Below are 8710 nucleotides of genomic sequence, written 5' to 3' on the forward strand. Positions count from 1 at the left end.
ATTTTCCTGTCACCAAAGAAGTCGTTCCCTCTCTGAATATGCTATATCATCCCCAACTAAGATGATGCAGCCCAGACACTAAAGAATTTGTTAAAGAGCAAATGTTTTGTCCATGGAATGGACTAGGCTGCTCCAAATAGTACGTATTTTCAAACTATTTTCTGGAAAAGGCCCCCTCCCTCTCCTTAGTACTTCATGTTCCTTTTTTCTCCACATTACAAGTTGTATCATTACATGCAGCTTATTTTCAAGGACACGGCAAGCCTTTCACCCTAAAGCATAATTTATATGTTAGGTTGCCTAGTGAAATTACCTTGCTTCTTGGATACAATTAGACAGTAGTGTTATCACGGAAAGCCTTATTAAAAAAAGTTTGCTCGTGATTATTCGAATGGGATGTACCAAAGTTGAGTGGGGCATTTATAGATTACCACAATACTAAAAAAAAAAAAAAAAAAAAAATTCTAAGCCAGCAGGAGGAAAAACACTAAGTGAAAAAATATTCATTCTGTATGTATTTTATTTTCCTTTAGACCATCTGTTTCTACACTGCCACTTTCCAAATTGTGAATCAAAGCAACCAGAAACATTTCCTGATCCAGGTTACCCAAACTAACTAGTTTCTGCTTGGCATACAAAAGCTATGTCTAGACAGTGGAGCTATTTTGGGACATACCATTTCATGTCTTTAAACATGCCCATGATTTCAAAGTATATTTTGAAATAATTGGCATGCTATTCTGGCCCCTCTGTAACATTAAATGACTTATCGGACTAGTGCTTTATTTCAAAATTTGGCATTATGTGACAGCAACAAATTTTAAAATAAGCTATTTCAAAATTTGGCACTGTCTACACAGTACCAAATTTTGAAATAAAATGCTATTCCGAAAAGTCTCTTAATGTTACAGGGATGCCAAAATAGCTATTTTGAAATAACCTATTTCAAAATGACCTCAAAATAAGCTACACAATTTGAGATAAGGGTGTTGTGTTAGATGCACCCAAACAGAGTACATTTAGAATACAGCTGTAGTTACAATAATTATAGACTGACTTTAACAAAAAAAATCAGAATCTCATCTCTTCAAAAAAACAGACAGAAATCAAGAGTACACACCAGTTAACAGAGAGCAGAACAGCAACAAGCCGGTATAAAGTGTCCATTTCAGGGCTGCAGTACTTTGCCTTTGTCCTAAAGAGCCAGCTCCAGAAAAGGATGAAGAAGAGTGCAAGTACCGATGCAAACAGAAAGGAAGGGACTGTTATGCGTACATACTAAAACCATACTTATTAGCATCTTGTGTCAGTTACATCGCTATAAATCTAAAGTAGCTTTGTTGATTTCAATATACTACATCACTGAGTATCAGAGGGGTAGCTGTGTTAGTCTGAATCTGCAAAAGCGGCGAGGAGTCCTGTGGCACCTTATAGACTAACTGAAGTGTAGGAGCATAAGCTGGACATTCTCCTGCACATCTACTAACGTAATATATGCCATCATGTGCCAACAATGCCCCACTGCTATATACATCAGCCAAACTGGACAGTCCCTGCGTAAAAGAATCAATGGACACAAATTAATGGGTAGCAGGTTTAAAACGAATAAAAGAAAGTTCTTCTTCACACAGCGTGTAGTCAACCTGTGGAACTCCTTGCCAGAGGAGGCTGTGAAAGCTAGGACTATAATAGAGTTTAAAGAGAAGCTAGATAATTTCATGGAGGTTAAGTCCATAAAAGGCTATTAGCCAGGGGATAAAATGGTGTCCTTGGCCTCTGTTTGTCAGAGGCTGGAGAGAGATGGCAGGAGACAAATCGCTTGATCACTGTCTTCGGTCCACCCTCTCTGGGGCACCTGGTGCTGGCCACTGTCAGTAGACAGGATACTGGGCTAGAAGGACCTTTGGTCTGACCCAGTATGGCCATTCTTATGTTCTTATGTGATATTAGGAATGGCAACATACAAAAACCTGTAGGGGAACACTTCAATCTTCCTGGACACACAATTGCAGATCTTAAGGTAGCCATCCTGCAGCAAAAAAACTTCAGGACCAGACTTCAAAGAGAAACTGCTGAGCTACAGTTCATCTTCAAGTTTGACACAATCAACTCTGGATTAAACAAAGACTGTGAATGGCTCTCTAACTACAAAAGCAGCTTCTGCTCCCTTGGAATTCACACCTCCAGATCAGCTACTAGAAGTGGGCCTCATCCTGCCTGATTGGATCCACCTTGTCATCTCCAGCCTGACTCTGGCCTGCATATTTATACCTGCCTCTGGAAATTTCCACTACATGCATCTGACAGAGTGGGTCTTTGCCCACGAAAGCTTATGTTCCAACACTTCAGTTAGTCTATAAGGTGCCACAGGACTCCTCGCCGCTTTTACATCACTGAGGTAATTATTTTGCCATAAATTTTTTTGCATCAAACACTTGATCTTAGTGGGATAACAGATGAGGCATGGCAGTAGAAAGTAAATGAAAATCAGTACCACTGCTGTAACATTTAAATGTTTGTAGGGCTGGTTACTGACCAAGTAACTTTTTTTGACAGAGGCATTCCAGTAAGAGCTTCCAAAGAATTTTACTGAACAATGAAAAATTTCTGTTCGGGGCTACATTTGCTATGGGATTATCCTATTTTTTTGCATAAAACACTACAATTTTGATAGATGCTTTTCTTGAGCTTCTGGGAGGGTGAGATTTGATGTGACTTACCTCCAAAAAGATACCTGCTTTATTGTCGAATAGTAATAGAGATGCAGCCGTGTTAGTCTGGTGTAGCTGAAACCATATGGTCATGTCAATTTTCTTCCACAATTTGATCTGAGGAAGTGGGTCTGGCCCACGAAAGCTCATCACCTAATAAACCATCTTGTTAGTCTTCAAAGTGCTGCATAGTCCTGTCTTTTGCTTTATTGTTAGGGGATTAAGTTTACATATTTTACAAAAGTTTACAGCTGAGATTGTTACCACAGCAACACCATGTATAATGAAGCGGGCAGAGAAAAGTTTCCCTTTTGCTAAGTCTCCATTCTCTCCTCCTCTTTCCTCACCAAGTCCCTCTCTCCACTAGGTTCTCAGGCTACGTCTACACTGCAAGATTTTTGCGCAAAAACCTGCAGAGCATCCATATCTCACATGTGCTTTTGCGCAAGTAAATTGGCAGTAAAACAGCAGAAGAGGGCTTTTTACAGCGTAGGTAAACCTTCTTTTGTGAGGCATAACTCCTTTTAAATGGCAAGTGTGGATGCTCCACAGGGGTTTCTTGTGCAAAAACCCCCTATGGGAAAAATCACACGTGCTCTGATGGCCATTCTGAGCTTTCTTGCGCAAGAGCATCCATGCAGTCAGTGGAATACCAATAAAGAAATTCAGTTCTCATACTGAGCCATTCATTATTCAAAGTGGTGAGAGACATGACTATGCTTCAAACGGGGTAGTTTGTTGATCGTATAACTCAAGAATTTTGAGACTACATTTCTTTTAGCCATTATCTGTGGTTTTTCTATCAGAAATTACTGGGTGAGTTTCTGTACCCTGTGTTATGCAGGAAGTCAGAATAGATGGTCCATTCTAGCTTTAAAATCTGAGATCAGTGGTTTCTCTCTCAAACAAGTCACAGCCTTTCATTTTTGTTTCTTACACTGCCTGTCTCTGAATGGGACAGTGATAACTGAATGTCATTTAAAGGAGCATTGATCCAGAACTGAGTTAAAAACAAACAAAAAAGGCCCTCAAATGATGCAGGCTTTTTTCAGAGAAGTGGAAGAGTAGATGGGTAGCTTAAAGTAGCATTGCTAACTAGAATGATTCATCTCTTGTTGCAGTACTTTGGCTACAATTTACTTCTCATTAATATAATTGATCCTACTTCTCCTGGTTCGAAAGAAACATTTGAAAGCCTAACTTGATGTAATTGACACAATAGTGTCTGATGACAGCATGAAACAACGTCAGTGTCCTCTCATATGAATGGATTATTAACTTTGAACCCAGGAGGAAACAGTTTATACCATGCTGAAAAGTAAAAAGGTGAGGCCAGCATACTGTAAACTAAATTTCATTTGATTGTAAACAGTACACAGAACACTAATGATTGTATTATTTTTCTTTGAATTTAACTGAATCCTTAAATTATAATTTGATGCTGTGAAGGGTTTTTCCCATAGAAATCCAAGGACCTTGCCCCAGACACCTTTTCATTGGCTGTGACTGGAAGCAATTAACACTAGCTGATCTATAACGACGGAGAGAGAGAGAAAGAAAAAGATGATCCCCTAAGTGTTTGCAAACCCTTGACTATCAGTTTATTACTTTTAAAAAGTAAAGGCTTTGTTCAGAGGATATCGAGAAGAATTAGTAAATGCTTTACTGTTCTTCAGTGTATTTTCTTGATGGTAACCATGTATCTCTTGGGAATAATGTAGTTCAAAATGGCTTTCACACACATGTGTAGCTTCAAGTTTTCATCTGACTACACAGGGGTATGCTTTGTTAAGCAACCTTGTCTGTGCAATTACAAAATTGCCTATGCTTCCAACTGGTAAGTCTCTCCTCTGAGATTTTGCAGATAAACATTCAGAGTATTAATAAAGGCTTCTATTGGCAAGTTGAGTGATTTAATATCTCTTATTGGACTAATTTCTCTCAGTGAGGGACAAACTTTTGGGCTTTTCCTCAGAAAGGTACAGGGACTGCCTCAACTACATGCACAGTCCCTTAGAACATGTGCAAAATATTTATGCTCAACTCCTTCTTGTGTTCAGAGTAGAGCAGGTATTTAGCAGTGACAGAATCTGAGAAAGAGCTATATATAGCATGAAAGCTGATCTCTTTCACTGACAGAGGTTAGGCCAATAAAAGCTATTACATCACCCACACTCTCTCTCTAATATCTGGGACCAACATAGCTACAACTGTGTTGCATAAAGGCCAAGATTGTCACTGCAGTTTCCTCGAGGACAGGTAGCTGTGGGAAGGCAATCTACAACCAGTACTGATCAGATTACATCCTCATTTATGCCAGTCTTATGCTGTTAGCTGTTGTGCTGGGAGGAGCAGTCACTTACTTGCCCTGCCTGTCCACTTGCATGAATGTAAATAGCAGCCCTGTGGAGATGACCTCACCTGATGCAGGCAGCCCATGGGTCACACTGCCATCTTGCCCAAAGCCCAAGTCATGCTTTCCTAAGTTTGTTGTGTGTTAGCCATTTCCAAAACTAAAATAATTGATTTTGCTCTTTCTAGCCAAGGCTCTCACAGGTTATGTCTACACTTGCACCCTCTTTTGAGAGAGAGATGCAAATGCAGCTGAGCAAAACTGCAAATGAAACATGGATTTGAATTTCCCATACTTCATTTGCATACTCATGTTATGATGCTATTTTGAAATACCACTATTTCAAAAAAAGAAATGCTGCCTAGACGCAGTTATTTTGGGAGCAAACCCTTCTTCTGAAATAACTGTTATTCCTCCTACAACAAGGATTACCAGTTATTTCCAAAGAAGGGTTTTCTTCCGAAATAATTGCGTCTAGACAGGTTTCTTTTTTCGAAATAGCGCCATAATGCAAATATGCAAATGAAGCACGGGATATTTAAATCCTGGCTTCATTTGCAATTTTGAATGTCTACATTTGCATCCCTCTCTCGAAAGAGGGTGCAAGTGTAGCTGTACCCACAGTCTTTATGCCACGTCTACATTACCCCAGAGCTGTTACAGCACTGCTGCTGTAGCATCATAGGGTAAATACTTCCCACATGAATGGAAAGTTTTTTTCCTCATTGATGCAGGGGAATACATCTCTCGAAGCAGAGGAGGTGAGGTCTATGGGTGAATTCCTCTTTGCCCTAGTTATATTCGTGAGGTGGAGCAGAGGCGGTTAGGTAGACCTAACTGTGAATGCTGATTCTTTTCACAGCTCTGAGCAGCTCAGCTAGATTGATCTCATTTTTAAGTGTAGACTGGGCCACCAGTCTTTGCAGAAGGGCCACTCAAAGAATTTTGTTAGGTATTCATAGGCTGCACTTTATTATATTAATGGAGGGAGTGGGATGGAGTTTGGGTGCAGAAGGGTTCTCTAGGCAGGGATTGGTGTGCTGGAGAGCGGTCTGGGAGGGAGATTAGGTGTGGGAGGGGATTCTGACCTCGGGCAGGGGGTTGCAGTGCAGGAGGGGGTGCAAGGTACAGGCTCTGGCCCTTGCTGGGAGGCACTTACCATAGCAAGCTCCTAGTTGGTGGCTTATGTAGCCAGACAGGAACCCCCTGCCACATGCATCTTGCTTGCCCCTCTAAGATGCCTCAGAAGCACACAGGGCACAGAGAGCAATAAAATCAGCATAGACTTTGATGCCTTAACAGAAGGCCCGGATATGCTGGCTCATCATGACCCTGGACAACTGTAAACATAGATAAGAGGGCCATCAAGCCAGTTGTCGACTAAGAGGCTGCAGAAACTGCCCTTGGCTAGCACCGATATTGATACAATCACACAACCATCCCGGGAGGCACCTGCTGCGTAAAGAATGTCCAGTACTCCCAATTTAGTTATCTCCCTCTTACAAGTGTAAATTACGTTCACAACTCCCTTGTGAGAACTGGCGTCACAAAGACGAACCAGCACAATTTGGCACTTTAGATAAGAAAGAGAATACGGGACCCCACGGGTATAAAGATGGGCCCAGCAGCACACTAACTTTGAGCATCAATCTACCATCTACCTGCTGGTCGGGTTATGTGATTGACTCCCGAGGTCCACATGGGGACGCCCAGCCTCGTATTCGTCTTTCTGAGGAATTGAGTAACCGATCCTGGCCTGACACACTGAAATCGAGAGACGCAGAAGGGGGTAAAAATTGTACCTGTGTGTCCTTTTGTCTTAGTGCATGCATAGAATTAGAGCTCTATAAAGATTAAACTGTTACTTGGTACCATTATTTTATCTTCTTTCCTTTGTAACCATTTTAAAGATCTGTATTTGCTAGCAGTTACGAAATAGAGCAATAGCCACTGTAACCATATGTTCTATAAATTTCTTTAATAAATCTGTAAATGTTTAAGCTTTAACCTAACTCCTTCAGTTGTTGTAACAGAACCAGACACAATCAAAAGAACTATAGCTGGTCAGGGGTAGACGCAGTGAGAGCTGGGCACTGGGTTCTGCTGCCTCCACGGGGCAGACCCTTGGGGCACCCGTCAGCCTTCCTGGCTGCCCGCTGCGAGGGGACCCTGTCCTAGCAGCTAAAGACTCGGGTGTAATAAGCTATCCCTGCGGATTCTTGGGGCGCTCGTCAGCCTTCCTGGCTGCCCGCTGCGAAGGGACCCTGTCCTAGCAGCTAAAGACTCAGGTGTAATTCTTTGGGGCACCCGTCAGCCTCCCTTGGCTACCTGCTGCGAAGGGACCCTGTCCTAGCAGTTGAAGACTCAGGTGTTTAATAGGGCTCACAGACCACTCATTGCCCCGACCACCGGCTGACAGCATAGCAGGGCGCTCAGGATGGCTGCCTGCATGCCACGGTGGTCCCCCACAGCTCAGAGCTGCCAGCTGCTACTGGCAAGCATGTCTCCCATTTACCACTCACCCAATTTTTATGTCACCATTGTTGTCTTCTAGGTCATTGATAAAGATGTTAAACAGCATAAGACCAAGGACTTCATTGCAAACATATCTGTTGGATGAATATTTCCTGGTTATGGTTATATTCTGAAACCTATCAGTTTTTACTCCACTTCATGTGTGCCATGTCAGAAAATTAGATGAAACTAATCATAATGTCATGCAGAACCAAATCAAATGCCTTACAGAAGTCTAAATATATCTCATCAGGATGATTACCTTTATCAACCAAACTTGCAACATCATTACAAATATTCAAGTTAGTCTGATGGAATATTTTTCCCACAAATCCATAGTGGTTTGCATTAATTACATTACCCTTCTTTAGATCGGTATTAATCATGTGCTTTGGTATCTTGATTTTGTTCTCAATTATATTTTCTCATTACAGGCAGTCCCCGAGTTACGCGGATCCGACTTATGTTGGATCCGCAGTTACGAACGGGGCTTTTCTCGCCCCGGAAGACGGGAGCGGCGGGACGCCCAGATGAGCCGCAGTCCCGCCGCCCGCGTTCTCCGGGGCGAGAAAAGCTGCTCCCCGTCTCCCTGGTCTGCTGGTCAGACCAAGGAGACGGGGAGCAAAGCCACAGAGGATGCCCACAGCGGGACAGCCCAGGCGCACCGCGGCTGTCCCACTGCGGGCATCCTCCAAGGCTTTGCTCCCCGTCTCCTTGGTCTGCTGGGGGGGGGGGGTGCGGCTAGTGCCCCCTTCCCCCCAGCAGACCAGGCTTTTCTGCCCACGACGCCTGGGGTAGAGAAGCTGGGGTGCTGCTGGGTTGGTCCCGCAACACCGCTCCTCGGCGCTACTGGACCAACCCAGCAGCACCCCAGCTGCTCTGCCCCAGGCGTCCCCAAGTCAGCTGCTGCTGAAACTGACCAGCGGCTGACTACAGTAAGCCCGAGGCAGAGTTGCTCTGCCCCCGGCTTCCTGGAATCAGCTGCTGATCAGTTTCAGCAGCAGCTGACTTGGGGACGCCTGGGGTTCTTAAGTTGAATCTGTATCTAAGTCAGAACTGGCATCCTGATTCAGCCGCTGTTGAAACTGATCAGTTTCAGCAGCGGCTGAATCTGGACGCCAGTTCCGACTTA

This window comes from Pelodiscus sinensis, chromosome 2 (genome assembly GCF_052426305.1).
Source record: "Pelodiscus sinensis isolate ZL-2025 chromosome 2, ASM5242630v1, whole genome shotgun sequence".
Classification (NCBI taxonomy): domain Eukaryota; kingdom Metazoa; phylum Chordata; order Testudines; family Trionychidae; genus Pelodiscus; species Pelodiscus sinensis.